Source organism: Watersipora subatra, chromosome 3 (genome assembly GCF_963576615.1).
Source record: "Watersipora subatra chromosome 3, tzWatSuba1.1, whole genome shotgun sequence".
In the NCBI taxonomy this organism is placed as follows: Eukaryota; Metazoa; Bryozoa; class Gymnolaemata; order Cheilostomatida; family Watersiporidae; genus Watersipora; species Watersipora subatra.
The window spans coordinates 33,510,753-33,527,812 of NC_088710.1; the positions used below are offsets into that span (position 1 = coordinate 33,510,753).

The 17,060-nt window shown below is 35.7% G+C and overlaps 1 long non-coding RNA gene across 1 annotated transcript in view; it reads left to right on the top strand.

The window, feature by feature from the left end:
• LOC137391707 (uncharacterized) overlaps nt 1–7,447 on the top strand; it is a 61,061-nt gene extending 53,614 nt beyond the window's left edge. Inside the window, exon 2 of the long non-coding RNA XR_010978157.1 lies at nt 6,831–7,447. This is a non-coding gene — a long non-coding RNA (uncharacterized lncRNA). The remainder of the gene's footprint in view (nt 1–6,830) is intronic.
• Nucleotides 7,448–17,060: the final 9,613 nt, after the last annotated feature.

Sequence of the window (17,060 nt, forward strand, 5' to 3'; positions counted from 1 at the left end):
CTCATCAACGTTACAGATGTCTTTGGCTTGAAATGCGTGCTTAGATAAAACACTATTCAGATCATCTTAGAAATCATTCACATTTTTTAAATAAAGCTTGTTCTACAACTCAAGCTTGTTTCCGGCTTTCTGCAGAAAATACTAGGATGACATTTAATAAAGCCAAACTGCCAATCTTCACCAGCACATTCAGCTTAATCCCAAGATTTAGGATAAACTCGTTGATCGATTTTTGCAAACTCCCATGCTAGATAATCATATTTTTCTTTGCAGGTTTCTTGCGGATTAGTTCTCCCCTTCAATGCGAAGGGAGATATCATACCAAAAGATTGAATACAGATGCAACTGATGGCAAAATGCCTCTTTGGGTGTCAGATTTTTGATGGTAGTTCATGTTTGAAGGTGAACATATCTTGGTTAGTATCCCACAATACGCCAAGGCTCCTTTTTTGTAGAAGGAGTTCTGAGGTGGGTGAGCTCTTGACTGACTAATGCGCTAGTGTACTCACTTTCAGAAATGACGGCTCTTACAGTTTTGCTGCATGAGGTCATTTTGTTTAATCTCGGACTCTTTGGCTGACTGTGTCTAAACCTCTTTAATCAGGTTTATGGCCACTGATTCACTTCTGACACCGGCAAGGCTGTCATCGACTTAAAAATTAAGGTAAATGAAATGGAGTGATTAGTGTTAGTTTAGAGAGAAAGTTGAGCATTAGTGTGATTAGAGAGAAAAAATCTCTGAAAGTGTCACTCAAAAATTGTAGCCCATAAGTTACGCATGAAGGGGAGGACGTGGCTTTAAATATATGTAGTCATTTTGTATTACTGAGGCTGACCTGCATTGTACCAAATGAACCATTGATAATCTTAGTGGTATTCTGATACTTTGAACTAATAAGCATTCTTTTAATGTCTCCCTAGCTACTGGTCTCAGAAGCATAGGGCTACAAGGGATCTCGGTTGTGTTTAGACTGAGTAGAACATAAAAAAGTATAGACAATCATTTAAACATCGTTTTATATAAAGCCTTACTTCCGGTGGTGTACCATTAGAAAATTTGCATTCACTTGCGTTGAGCTGAATTTTTTCACACTTTTTGAAGCGTAGAACCAGTGCTAAAAAATAAATATTGACTGGAGGACTTTTATATTAGTCTAAACTAACAAAGAAGTTTAAATTCTAATAATAATTAAAGAATTAATTATTTGTTAAAAAACAGATTTTACCCTTTATTCGATATACAATTTTAGAGTTTTTTTAAACACTTGAGAGATAAACTTCCAATTTATGGGAATCACCAACAAAGTAAAGAATGGAGAAGTAGAATTGTTGTGGTTAAGTAACTCTAGCTACTCTTTGAAGTGGGTTTTTGGAAGGTGCAAGTTAGTGTCCCAGTAATATGTTATCAATTGGAAGTGTGGCATTTTCGCCGCCATGGCTAACCATCTATGACATCATTGTCTAAACTCTTATAATCTTAAACTCAGATATGCTCTGACCCTTGAAAAAAAAATTTCAGACTTACACCTCTCACCTTAAGACACAGCAAAAACTACTCTGATTTGATCTGTTTTTCAAAGGTGGTTAACCTTTAGGTGTGGGATACACCAAGAGTCATCACCAGTTTCTTCAGTTGTAAGAACAGCTTTTCTTTTGCTTATCATACTGCTTATAATCTTACGGTATATAAGCTCATTATAATGTGAGTCCTTTTAGAATTTCCTTTTCAGCAGCCTAAAGGTCCGGCCACACGTAACGAATTATTCGTTCATTCTGACCGAATTCACGAGTTTCACAGAATTTACATATTTATTCGGCCGAATATCCCATAATCGTCTGAGCTGTGCATGCACACCGAATTCGTCAACGAAACGCTTTTAATTGGCTAACCAATTTTTTTAGCGAGCACGACTCAGTAGCTTTGACAAGTGGTATAGTCCAAGACACGTACGGCGACGCGCAATAAAAGTATCACCGCGATATGACTATACATACGATGCAACTGCCTATATGCACTATTGTTGGTTCTCTCTCGTTGATTCACCATGGCAGGAACTTCCCATCGTGTATCCAGTACTTTCTTTTAAATGTTTTAGTAGCTATAAATTGTTTCTTTTTCAATAATAATAATTTCTTTTTATGCAGCAAAAGCTCCGTCGTAAAAACAGTCGCTATCTCTAGCGCATATAGGCAGTTGCATCGTATGTATGAAGTCATATCGCGGTGATACTTTTATTGCGTGTCGTCGTACGTGTCTTGGACTATACCACTTGTCAAAGCTATACTGAGTCGTGCTCGCTAAAAAAATTGGTTAGCCAATTAAAAGCGTTTCGTTGATGAATTCGGTGTACATGCACAGCTCAGACGATTATGGAATATTCGGCCGAATAAATATGTGAATTATGTAAAACTCGTGAATTCGGTCAGAATGAACGAATAATTTGTTACGTGTGGCCGGACCTTTAACCTATGAACAGCAGCTGATTTTTGAATTGAACAGCAAGAGCATGGTTACCTTACTATCTCTCAGGTAGTTTGTGCGTCAATTATGTGGAGAAATTGCATATTGTTCACAGCGAGGCTTATTGTGTCTTCATGCGCACTGTGAGATTTTTGATTGAATATATAAATTTGTGCTGCCTTTGGTTTGATTTGTGTTTGTGCACTAAAATGTCACCAATTCATTTTTGCGGGTTGGTCAACAACTGCCGCTAATGTGATGTATGGAGCACCGTCAACCATAATTTTCCAGCCTACGGCGGGTTTTATAGCAAATGGTTCATCATCATGATTCGTGTTGATAACTTGTTTAAGTCTAAAGGCCTTGGTGACGCTGTTGTCTATGAGTAAACAAACTGGTATATTTTTGATACTGTTAGGTAATTCATTAGCTGTTTGTATGAGATATGGCCAACTGCTCAATATAATCTTTGTTGATATTAGCTGTTGGGAATACAGTGAAACTCGGATAACTCAAACTTCAAGAGACCGAGCAAAAGTGTTCGAATTATCAGAGCGTTCAAGTTATCAGAGCACTGTCACAAGTCTATGTATTTACTTATTTATTAGTAGATACATGTACATATACAAACTATAATATAAATCAAAAGCACAAATGGCTTGTTTCAAATTAAATGCTTCTAATGTAAAGTTTAAAACGTTTTTATCAAAAAGTATAGAGATTTTTCTATCACTTGAGATTGGTTTGTTGTTTGAGGTGATGTTATTGCCAGGACGTTTTTTTAGATTGTCATTGGCAAAACTTGATCGTTGCTGAAATGCTCAAAAGAAAAGACATCTTTTTCTTTTGAGCGTTTTACCCACGATCAATTTTGCCGATTTTTCTTGAAGTTTATGCAAAGATTACCTTACTTTACCTGGGATTCGTTAAGAGCAACACTTCGAGACAGTTCAATTAAAAGTTTTACGAGGTTTGACGGTACATTGTATATCACTCACGCTTTTTGAATGGATACTTATTGAATGCACACACGTATTCTGTGTTTAGGTCAAATGATGAATAGTTTTTTTAGCTAAGACAACGTATACGTTTAATTACAACAATTTTTAAGACGTTTTAAACATTCAACATTCCGACGTTGATTCAACACGGAATCAGCGTCGGAAAACTATTCATCACGGGCTAGCCGGGTCACGCACTCAAGGATTTTCGCCACGCAAATACAAAACAACATGCTGTTTTTGTTTTGTATGTGCGTGGCGAAAATCCTTGCGCGCGTGACCCGGCTAGCCCGTGCTACTCATCGTATAGCAGTATAAATCAAATTTCACCAAACCTTTAGAAAAGTCGTTGACAAAAATATTTTGCCGGTGGAGGTAATAACGACGCTTATGAATTACGAAAAATTGAGGTTTACCTCTATGGCTTGGAATAAAGTGATTTTCTAAAGCGATAGCAACCGTTTCGGTAGCCGTTGGGCAAAAAACAGTTCGAATTAACAGTGTTGAGTTCGAGTTATATAGAGCCATTTATCATTGCGTGGGAACGGACCAAGCAAATCTATTCGAGTTAACCATGTGTTCGCTATATCCGAGGGCGAGTTATCCATGTTTCACTGTAGCTGTTATATTGTTGGGAGTAGTTTTGTGATGGTAGGCTCTGAATTTAAATGATATACTAGTGAGTCTGTGAATATTTTTTTGTTGAATGTCATTCTTGTAATATCTATTTCTGTGTAAGCAGTCTGGTTGTAATTTGTGAATTGTATCTGCGATAATATACATTGTCAGACATTGAGTCAATGAAAACACATATTAAGGTTTCTTTTAGAAAGTTATTTTTACTTGAGATCCAAACAGGTAGTATCCACAAAGGTGAATTGGAATTTGTATTGGAATCTTTGTGTAGGGGTCTTGATGGGCTTTCTAGTCATTGGGAATTGCCTCCTGTTCGCAAGGGATTTGCAGCTTTTGGCTGTTGAGAATTGGTGACTGTCTGAGAACTGTCAATATAGACTTTCATAGCCTTGTACAGCAAAAGAAAGTATATGACTTTCTGTAGTCTGACCTTGTCTTTAGGCTGGATGGCAGACCACTGCAAATCTGAGGGATTGTAAATGGATTTCTGAACCTGGCATTTAACACCGCACATACGCTGTTTCACTGTGTAAAAAAAAGTACCTGTTTACAGCATCTTGCACTTTTCCTCTAAGATAAATACCCATGTTTTCTAACTTTTTGCAATCAGACAATGGTTTTTTACTTTTGGCTCTGCTAGTGGTAATTGATACGCTGTAGTCCTGGCCCTATCAGGTCTTGGCTCTGCTAGTGGTAATTGATACGCTGTAGTCCTGGCCCTATCAGGTCTTGCTGAGCTATGTTGCCCTGAGTTTGTATTTGGTTTCGATAGTTTGTATTGCTCTGGGTAGCTACACCTGTAAGGGTATAGCAATCGGAGCTGTGTTCACCCTGCAATACGAAGCTGTTGGAGACCTACTCATAGGTTCTTGACTGAAGGTTTGTGCAATGGGCAATGATATTTGTCGCACATTTGAGATCATTGTTTTCAGAGTCACAGTCTGTGGTAGTATGTGGGGCTTGGTTAGCACCATGGTTTATTTATCTTTTTTTGTGCGGTTTCGTAGTTACAGGTGGTTTGCTAGAGGTAAAGGAGTTGCAAGGTTCAAAGTGTTGTAATGTACAGGTCTAGAGAAGAATTGTTTCAACATTGTAAGTGCAATTCCATGAACATTACTCTGCCTGTTAGTGCCAACCGGGCAGGCAAACACCTATGTAGCCAACTGGTACACCAGTTTCAATTACCATGATCAGAGCACCAGAGCTATCATGCCAACCAAGCAGGCCAGAGATCACACCAGGTAGTGTAGTTGCTATGCTAGTCTTTTTTCTCAAGATTCACATGGACACACTAATGTCTAAAAAATAATGTAAACTTGCACTAAACACAACAGTGGTCAAGTTATACCTAAAAACCAACTTGTCTCAAGTTGTTACAAAATAACCATGTCTAATTTATTATAACAGCCTTTAGAAGCCAAATTGTCACAAGTTGCAATAAGATACTCCGTTAATTCTAACTGTCTAATGAAGCTCCGTTGCTCCAACTGTGTGATTCAAGCATTGAATGTTGAATGTCTAGCAATAATAGAAGGTAATTACTATTTATAATAAAATGATATGGTAAATGGAGGCTTTTGTTAGAGATCTTCTTATAAATAAAACATTGCATGACATATGGAGAGAAGTTATAAACAAACAACTAGACAAAGAAAAGCATACTCCATGTACTAACTGTTCAAAGAAGCTCAATTGATCCTCCTTAATATTTATGCTAAAAATGATATGGAAATCTTTGTTAGAGCTCTCCTTATAAGTACACCATTCTAAGAAGCATGGGGAAATGTCTCCTTATAAACAAGCTCTTATACAAAAAGCCTCATTTATGCACTAAACCACAATTATGCAATCAGTATGCACAGAATGAATAAACACAAACAAAGAAGTGAATACAATAAAATAGGACAGTAAGTAAAGTAGTGAAATGCTACTAGCTTAAAGTTGCAAGATGGAACTGGATAGAATATACCGTAATATGTGGTATAAAAATGTTTATGTACAACTAGCACTATCATAATGCCTCTCTCATCACATTATTACTGCTGCATCAGGTAAACATTGGTAGGTTACATTATTACTAGGTAAACATTGGTAGTTAACATGAGACCAACGTTTTCACACTTCTCTACAGCTAATCTTTGACTGTATATGAAGCATTTCATTCTCGATATGGCTCTCAATTTCAATCACGTTTTTTTTAATTTGGGCTCTTGAATTGCTTGTGTTTTACCAATAGCATGCAGTTGCATATCTGACTTGGATAGTCTTGCATTATCTTCAGTTACTTTTAGTCTTAAATTTGATGAGGTTGTTGAACATAAGTAGTAGATCAATACTGTTAGCGACTTGCTTAACTCATCGATTTCCTGAATAGTTGCCTTTGAAGTTTTTGATCTATCTGCTCTAACTCTTACAATCTGGTCTATTTGATTACACAGCTCATCATTATTATGTGTTAGCTTGTCAACCTGTTGCGTGGTTTTTCATTTGAAACTCAAATTCATTAAAGAGGTTACGCATGCCCATAATGGCATCAAGGTCGTTTTATGGCTGCATACCTAACAAAGCTTTTTCTTTGTTTATTTCATTATGCAGTGTGGCGTTTATCCGAGCTTAGACATTTAAACCATTCAACAGTTGTCACTTTGTTTCACCCTTCACAGTACCTGATCTTCTAAATTGGTTTGAAAGTGACAAAGTGTTATAGTTGGTACCAATTTTACTGGTTGTAGGTTGGCAGCAGGTTGCTTAGCCAAATACGGAATGCAATTTTCACACCTACAGCGCCTCTTAGGTCTCTAACCACAAAACCAGCAATGTCATTTAGATTCTTCTGCTTCTGAAGATTGAAACTGGAAAGTGATTCTATGAGAATTTCATGCTGCTCAACATCTATTACCACCGGTGAAGGAGATTAACGCTTGTACCGATCGAGAGAAAATTCACTAGATGTGAACCCTTCGCGTTTCAGCACTTTTCTATATGCCATGAAGTGAGTGGATCAGAAGAAAACCTGCAACCAATACCAATTACTTGAGTAAAGTTCCTACTACCTGTGATAAGACTCATCAGGCGCTTTCGAAACATTGTTGCTGCAGCCAAATGCACCACGAAAGTTTGGCATGGTTTTGGCTAGAACAACATGCTGCAATACAAACAATATTACCAATACAGCAGATAGTAAAATTAAAATGGCCTGTTTTGAAAACTTCTGCAATTGCTTGAGTCATGAAAAAATGTGAAAATTTTATTTACGACCATTATCATCATCTTCTATCATTTACCATTATTATTATTACTTGTGTCACTTATTGCACTACTGATAATAAAAATGCAATAAGTCTGCAAACTAATGAAAGGCCTGTGTGGGTGAAAAGTGAGACAACAATAGTTTGGGAAAGAACGGAGATTATTAGAACAGAACTTACTATTCTTACAATTAATTATTATAGTTGAAAAATATAGCTAAAATAATAATAATATTACTTGGTGGTTTGATCGATGAGAGTTGAGAAACAGGCAATAAATAGCTAAATAAATAAAACAAAGTTATTATTGAAGAATAATTTAAGAAGCAATGACTAAAACTAATGTGCAGTAATAAATAATAGTAGTAGTGGTGGTCGTCGGTGAAAGGAGGAAAAGATGGTAGCTGCAGTGGTAACAGTGGGTGAGTGTGTAGTAATTAGCACTATTATTAGAGTATTATTAGTAGTAGTAAGTAATACTAACAATAATAAATAATCATAATGATGCAGTAGCAACAATACCATTAAAGCCACTAATATAAATAGGGTATGAAAGGTAGATGGAAATAGTGACAATGGTGACAATTACACACATTCTGCAGTATTTAAGAGAAAAATTGAAGCTCTCTTGATTCTCATACAAAAGAAAAACAAACAGAAGACAAACATGTACATATGTGATTTATTGTCTAAAATGGCGACATCGTCCCTCCAACAAAAGAATTAAGTGGATCCAAATCGGCCTGTTCTCGTGCTTAGCCAAGTTGTTTAGTTAGGACTATCTACATGTACCTCTATGGGGCCAGCGTCGTTTAAGCAGGGTTACACCACCAATGAAGCCTATACAAGCGCTTTTATATAGACTTACAATGGATCGCTCTTACCTGACTTTATTTATCAGCCAATAAAACTACTTGGGTAGCCTTAGAACACTATCAAGTATACCACAAAAAAGCACAGGTTTTGCTCTAACTCTGACAGCAGTTACAAAAGTGACAACTCCATATTTACAGGTTTTCTGCTACTTCAACGTAAATAACTCCTATTATCTGCACTAGAATGTCTTAGCTAAATTGTGTTAACTTGCAATTTCACAACTTTAGGCCTCTAAACAAACAATTTAATGTATTCGCAATGATAATTATATTTATAATACTATCAATTGCCGATTTTTTTGTTCTTAGTAGTTATAAAAGTTATAAACAGGCTTTTTTATGCTAATCAATGGACAACCACAAATTTATTACGGACAATGATTGTAACTGAAAGTGCAAGAGGTACTATTATAAGCTCTATGGGTCTGTAGGTCACTGATAGGCATACTGACAGTATGCCTGGTAGGTACTGACAGTGATCTACAGAGCTCATAGAGACATAGATATCTATCAATATATAATCATCATTGTTAGGTTAACTAACAATGCATGAGACACATATACATAACCTTGTACAACATAGGTATGTACTCACTAAACAGTATGAAAAATGACATTCATGCTATTTAGACACATAGATATGGTATCTATGTGACCAGTGGGCAAGCTCTGCTTGTGGTCAGAAAAGTAGATCGCTAAACAGTCTTAGCTGGTACAAATGACTGCCTAAACTAATTTAGAAATCGCTGAAAACGGAATTGCTCAGGATTTGTGCAGATCAGAGCTGATTAAATTTGCCGCATAAATCCGATTTTGGAGCCAACTTGTGTCCGATCAGAACTGGTACCTACGTCAAGAATAATCGGCTTGCGTCCGAAGAAATAGGTCCTAATCTGACTTGCACAAGTCTAGAAAAACATCCGTTACTTTTAATATAAAAAGACCAACTTGTGCTCAGGCTCATCAGTCGGTAGCCAGCGCTTCAACGAGACTGAAGTGGAGCACACAGAGCTTACATACTCACAAGTAAGTGTTTTGTGTTGATACCAGGCTATTAAAAACTTCAGATGGAAAACACTAGAGGGAGATGTTTTAAATTTAAATTGAGTGTTCAACTAATTTTATAAATTATATTATATTTAGAAGATAAATGTTCAATTCTTTTATACCGTTGAAGATAATTGATATTTAGTGTATTGAGACTTTTAACTATAACTGGACGAAGTGACTCTGGAAGTTTTGATTGCTATAAATAAAGCCAAGTTAAATGACAAACTAACAAATCACACTCTCTTAATTTTGAGTCATACAAAGCCATTGTTGAAGTTTATAAGTTCACACAGCAGAACCGGGTTGCTCAGTTCAAAGTTCAAACGTGTAGTGTGTTACACATAGACCTTGTAATAAGATTTATATCCTAGCGAATGAATAATAACTGAATACAAACAAGACAGACAGAGAAATAGCCAACTAAAGATATATTAATGACAAATTTGTAGCACAATAAATAACAATGGTATGCTAAGCATATTTTTCCTATTACACTATGCAGTACAACATAAACATTGAACAACTTTCCATAATAAAAACAATGCCAAATGAGCATATGATACTACATAAAAGATCCTTCATAGTAATGTTACAATAAAAATATTAATTTTGAATAAACAAGTCAAAAAAGCTAAGCTGTACTAGTACTATAGCAAGCTACGCCAGCATAGTATTTTGTGTGCAATGGCTGACCTACACATTTATAACATATATTTATATACGTATATATATATATATATATATATACTAGCCAACAAGCATGAGTACAGTAAGAATACAGAAAGCATCAAATTTCAACAACATTTAATGAATATTCCTAGCTAGTGTTCGCATGACCATGCTTTTGCTACCTAGCGGCACTGACTGAGGTGGAGGTATGTTTTTTACATAAAATATGAAGTCTAACAATCACAAACTTCCTCACCAGTTTCTGTAATATATGATGACAAGTGGGCTGTTCACGTGGCATATCAATATTCCCCTATCCTATTCTCCTAGAAGCTATCACAGTACCTATATGATTATTCATAGGATGAGGTTCAAAGCTTCTCACGACTGACTCCCACTTTTTGAACAGAGCAAATGTGTCACCAGAAACTTCACACAAAGCACCTTTTTCAAAGTTTTTTAATTGCAGAAAACCTGACCTAAAGTGTGGAATACCCAGATGTGTTAGATAGGCTGGTGCATCAACTTTCAGATACTTGCTTCAACTTTAGCAAACTCTGTAGACAATAGCCAGCTAGGTAATATACTCTTCTTTGGAAGCACTGATTTCCTCACGTGAAGCCAGAGAAGTAGACAATCTACATGTACATGTATGAGCTGAGGCCCTGCAGTTGGTACTTTTATGGTAGATAGCAATAAATCTCCGAAGTACTCTCGCTCATCTTCTACATAGTTGGAAGTTTTGGTCGGTTTGAGATACTTTGCCACACTGATCAGTTTTAGAGTATATTTAAATTTTCTAGCTGTTGGCACAGGACTTTTAGCCCCTGGTGTTTCACTCTCAACTTTCATACCCGAGGGCTCGGCGAAAAACAGCACGTTTTAGGCGCGTTTTTTTTTGTGGCCAGACACTAGAGTGTTCTCATAAAAAAGGGTATGTTTATTTAGCTTGGTGCTATGGACAGGGGCCAACACTTTGACATGCATATTGCTATCCACCGCAGGCAGTAGTAAAATGGCATCTAAGTAGTGCTAAGGGGGTAAAATCCTTGTTCTAAGTAGGAGCAGTAAATGAGCCAAAAAGGGAACAATTAGTCTGTGGTGATGAAGTGATAAGGAGTAGTTTTTTATCAATGTGTAAGTCAGTGTAAGGAAAGGGTGCATTTTATAACATCTCAGACTAGTCCTTGGGAATTAATAGAAGAAAATGAAACCCCTGGGTTTTAGCCTCGTGTAAACTTAACTAGTAAGTACAGATAAGATACTAGTGCTATACATGAAGAAAATCAGCAAAACCTGACAATCTTTTTGGTATATAAAACGACTAGAGCCATGTAAGTTTGGAACTCTTGAAAATATTTGAACTTCTGGTAGTGTAACTCTGCTTAAACACCGCTGTATGGGGCTACGAAACCATATCCAACATGAATTACTGTATCTGAATCGTAGCAAGCCCATTCATTTTGTGCTGAGCGGAAGAGTGAGAGTGGATGCAACTCAGTCCAAGACTATTTGCGTTGAGCTCCTAGAAATGGCGGCGAACAATGGCGTATTTCATTGAGTTAACCATGGCACTGAAATTGTTTTTTCCAATAAGCAATGCTATTCACAGACTAGTCATAATTTGAGGTATATTGAGCAAAAATTCAATTCTTGTGGAGTCTATTAGAAGTACAATTATTATAGTCAATATAGCAGGGAAATCTTATGCCTTAATTGAAAATCCAAATGTACATTGCCATTAACATTGGCTATCGTTGACTGCTAGATTAACCGCATGGTTGTTACATGTTCGCATATTGGCCAAACCAACATTATTCTAGGGATTTCTGAGTTCTGAACTCAAATTAACATTTTTGCTCATGTACTTATCTCATGTACCATTTTCATTATGTTTCAAGTTCAAATTTCTAGTTTGTCCAGAATTAAACAGAATAGTTCAATAAATAGAGGAAAGGTTACCAGTGACTGAGTGAGTATCAGGCGACATATTTTTAAAATTATATTATAAAATAAATATAAATATTATTTATATATATTTATGTATTATATAATTATATTTATTGATTTATTACAGATTTTAAATTACACATAATTTTATACCGTTATCATAGTTTATCTAAATTTTTATATAATATTACATTCAATTCACAATACTACTGCGTACTACATACAATACATGAGTGATAAATATATAACTAATATAATATTTTACCATACCTTATTTTATTAGTTAGCGTTAGTCACAGTGTAATAATTATAATAATTTATTCAATTACATTTTCATTTACTATATTTATATTAAATTATATTTTATTGTAAAATGTGTATTATATTATATTATTAAATTAATGAATATTAAACTTAAATATATGTAGGACTATGATATTCAAATTAAATATTTTATAATAACAATAAATCATAGTTTATAAAAGCATGCAGCATGCAAAATATTAATTTAAAAATTATTAAATTGAATTATTATTGAAATACTACTGGTAGCAATATTGATAATTTAATTATTTGATATAACATTATAAATCATATTGATTGGTAAATGAAATGCTGTCACAAGTTTGTTGGTTACCTTATGTCTAATATTGCAGTGCCTAGAAGTTGCTCTGCTCCAGGTTGCTTAAATAGAAGTAGTAATGGTAACCATACCTATCACCGATTTTTCGAAGCATATGAGCTCAATGGCCATGCGAGTTGTCATCAAAAGACTCTAAATTAATTGAAACAGAGGTGATCCAAGATGGCTATTCATATAGTTTACACACATGTACATACTACGTCTATATGTTGCACTAGTGCTTCTATAAAATGTCAAAATGAAATTAGTTATAAGCAATATTCATATTGTAAAATGTATGCATGACACTCATTTGGTGTTCAGATGTTTATATTACACGTACGTTTTATGTTTATGTTCTACTTTGAACTGTTTTCTTTAAATATTCATAATTCTTTCATATTAGATTTAATCAATGCTTTTCTACTTGAAAGTTGTTGTATGGAGAATCAGATACTGCGAAAACAAGATACCAACAGGGTATATAGCCAAACCACAGGGTAAGCATATAATACTTACAAGCAGCAAGACGCCTAAGAGAAATAAAAATGATTCAATAATTGGAAACGTCAAAAGAAAATTATGAATTTCAGAATTTGAAGAAATCAATCATAGAAACTGTGTCAACACCAGATGGAAAACAGCCAAAAAGAAGTCGAAGCAATTAAACCTACCAACCACCATCATCAAAAAGCCACCAGAGAAACATTAGAGACGAGTTACATGAGTCACATACAGATCTGCCACTCCTGTCAAACATGATCTAGATACCAGGAGTAAGTCACGAGCTCCACCCTACATGTCAACATCACGTGCACCAGCTGAAGACTTACGCAAACAAGATATCTTCACACGCCTGACAGAAAGCATTGAACCTTAACACTCAACCTACACCCACAGGCTAGCCGTTCCACATGCCAGACATCTATAAAAGCGAACAGCTCCAATGACTCAGCATCTTTATCCCCATCTCTATCTCCGGCTCTAGCTTGAGATCTGGCTCTCTCTCTCTCTCTCTCTTTTCCCAAGGGCCTCCTTGGACGTTTTTCCATCTGCCTGCTGAGGAGTCTCCTTCTCCCCCCCTGGAGTCTCATTCTCCTTCATCAGCTTAGCCTCTTTTACACCATTATCTCAACTGCTGACACTCTCAACCTATGGACTCTCACGACTCTCATTTGACTGCCGAAACTCACAGCTGTACAGAGCTGACCGACAAGGATAGACGACCGTTCGAGTAAGGATGTAATTTTTATTAGCTCTTCTGATTGTTTGTCATTAATATTATTGTTTTAGAATTTTGTTAGTTGTGTATTTCATTGTTTGACTTATAAAATAAAGAAGTAAGTTTGACTGGTAGATACTAGTATTGCTTACAATAGCTTAACACCTTCACTAGACCTGAACCAGTAATAATTAAATTAGTTTCCACAAGCTAAGCAAAAGTTCACAAACTAAACATAGTCAAAATAGAATAATATGACAAAGCAAATTCAACACTGATGTTGTGTGTGAATTCGGATTAGTTATGCATAACATAATTTCTCCACAACCTCCCAAAACAAAGTTTATATAGAATTTCTAAATGCTAAACTTGTTATAGCGACTATATTTGAACATTTATACTAAATGTTACAGAGAGATAGCCTATGAAATCAACTATATTTTGCAATCTTATGTCTGACTGCAATTATATTTAACTAGAAATTCCACTGTCATACAGCCCACGACCAAAGTGATATTGGAAAAAAGAAAGGGTACTGATAGTTGAGAAATGCAATATTAGCAGTCAAATGGCGCAGCAGCGCAATAGGATAACTGCAATGGTAGCTGTAATGTACTGGGTGTGGGTGTTATTATATACAACAAACAGCAATAATGAAAGGAAAAGATTATATGTTTATATCTCTCCTCCGCAATAGGAGAAATGCAATATTAGAAGTAAAATACACTGATATTATTAGAATAACCAATATTATTAATATAGTAATACAGTAATAATAAAAAACCAATGCACAATTTTGTTTACATTTAAAAACGCCATAGCTAACAATATCAAGAAGTATCAAGAAGAATATCCAAACTTATAATTAAATATTGTAATAATCTCACAAGAATCGTTAGAAAAAAATATCATCGTATTTTCCTTTACTTACACTGCGTTGGACATCAGTTAGAATACCAAAGTACTCAAATGTGTCTAAAATGTCAGTTACTTTGAAATCGGCAAAAATGAAATGATTTCTGTACTCCTACGTTAATTACAGAAACCTTCGGCATTTCGACAATGCTAAAGACTGATGAAATGTGCACGTTATTTTTTCGTGAAATGCGCACGACTTAATCGTTTTATTCTCTGTCGCTCGAGGTTTCAATTTCCGGTCTTAACTTTGATAAAAGTGAGGCTTAGCAAGTTTTAATAATGATTTTCGTCCAAATAAATCTGTCTATTTTGTGTATAATCCGATCAGATGGGTAAGTTTTAAAATAATGTCGACGGTTTACAAAGACTTGGTAACATATTTAAATAGGCTTATATGTGTTTTGTATCGTTATTATACTTTAACGACTCTACAAAACGATGGTTAAATTTGTTGATGAAATTTTGAGACAAGGATTCGTCTCAATGTTGATGAATAATTTTTGGGAGTTGTGTGCACATGTGCATTTATCATAAATCTCCCAACCAATCGCTTCACTCGTGTTTGGTCATGGGATAGTCATCAGAAAAGCATTCTACTTCTAGTCAATCACAAAATACATTATGTTATTTTATTATACTTCCATTTACTACTATACATGCAGGTTTGTTATTTTGAGATTAAATTCCTTCTGGCTACACATTTGGAATATAGAACTTTCTCTAATGTACATATTTAAAAAATACACATCAAACACTTATACTGTACTACTTATACAAATACAATACTTATGTGTCTTCGAAGCGTAGATTAAGCCAGCACGTAAATTCAGAAGGTGCTAAACTCCTAGGCCTTAGAACTCTAGATGCAAACTCAAATATTTCGATGATAGCTTTGAAACGAAATAAGATATTAAAGTTCACACAACAGAGGTGGAAAGAACGATGGAAAACTCATTGGAAGTTGAGACAGAGTTCAGATGGTCTCATACCTTTGTTAATCAACCCAACAACGCTATTGCAGGAATCAAGAATCCCACTGCACCTACAACCAACCTTAATTGGGAATCTTTGTCTCCTTCTTACAGGGCACTGCAGGCTACAAATTCACATGTATAAACTCGGTTTAACTTACTCCCCGACTTGTGTGTGCTTGTCAGAGGACGAATCTCCCTACCACTTCTTGTTTAAATGTCATTTGTACAACGTTATCAGGAAATCTTTCACACCACAGCTAGGTGACTGGTTTAGCGTGATTAGATATATAGAAAAATCTAGTTGCTTAACATAAGCATTACCAAGTAAGTCTACTTACTATGATACCTGAATATGCACTTTTACCAGTAACAACATTATTTATGCTTCCATTTTCGTGGAGTTGCCCTCCCCAGGCCCTAATACCTAAAATCTTGAGTTACAAACACAAGCTACCTGATAGATATATATGTGTGCATGCATAGTATATTTAGTCAAACTAACTTCTGAAATACTTTCAGGAATAGCATATGCGTTAAGTAAATATAAACTTAAGTACTGTACCGAGCTCTTGCGCCCGCACGGGTATGCAAAGGGGACCTTATCAGCCCCTTATCAGCTGTTATTTCAGCATGTGCCAGACATCCGGGCACACAGTTTGCTCTGGAATTTTGTTCCTCTCAGCCCCTGACCTTGTCTGGCCTTGGTTGGCGGGGCCTGCGCCACCGTGCTGCCGAGGCTGGGTGGATTGGGTCCATACCTGCCAACTCTCACGCATTGGGCGTGAGACTCACGCAATCACCCCAAAGAAAAAATAAAAATGCGTGAGAAATGCGAGAGATTTTTGCCCCAATTTCCACAATTTTATATATACTATCATTGATACATCAATTGTCCCAAAACCAAATCTCATGCATTGCCCCACTCTTGGGTTAGCAGGTCTGATTGGGTCCACCTCTGGCATTGTGGACTCAAGATATTTTCTTTATTGCATTCTCATTATTGAATTCTGTATTGCTTTGTATATAAACACTGTATATAAGTCTTGCCGTGGAGCAATTTCTGTTTCCTGCCAGTATTATTTTATTTTGCTACTTATAATTACTCTCTCTACAAAACCGTTTCGTTATTTACATCTGACAAGCTCACCTACAGATGAGGAGTTTCTTTCTCATGAAATATAATTATAAATTGTATTTATTTTTGCCTGCATATAGAGGTGCAAATAATATTATATTTTATACTAATATTATTTCAATAAAGATTAACTAACTCGAAGCGTCGACGTATATGCAAATACATGTATGTACCTGCATTACACGACGTTTTTAACGACTCGCTCAACCAACGCGAACATGTCCACTTCGTTAACTATTTTCTTACGGTAGTTTATTGTTCTCTGTACGTATATGAGGACGAGCCAACGGGAATGAAGC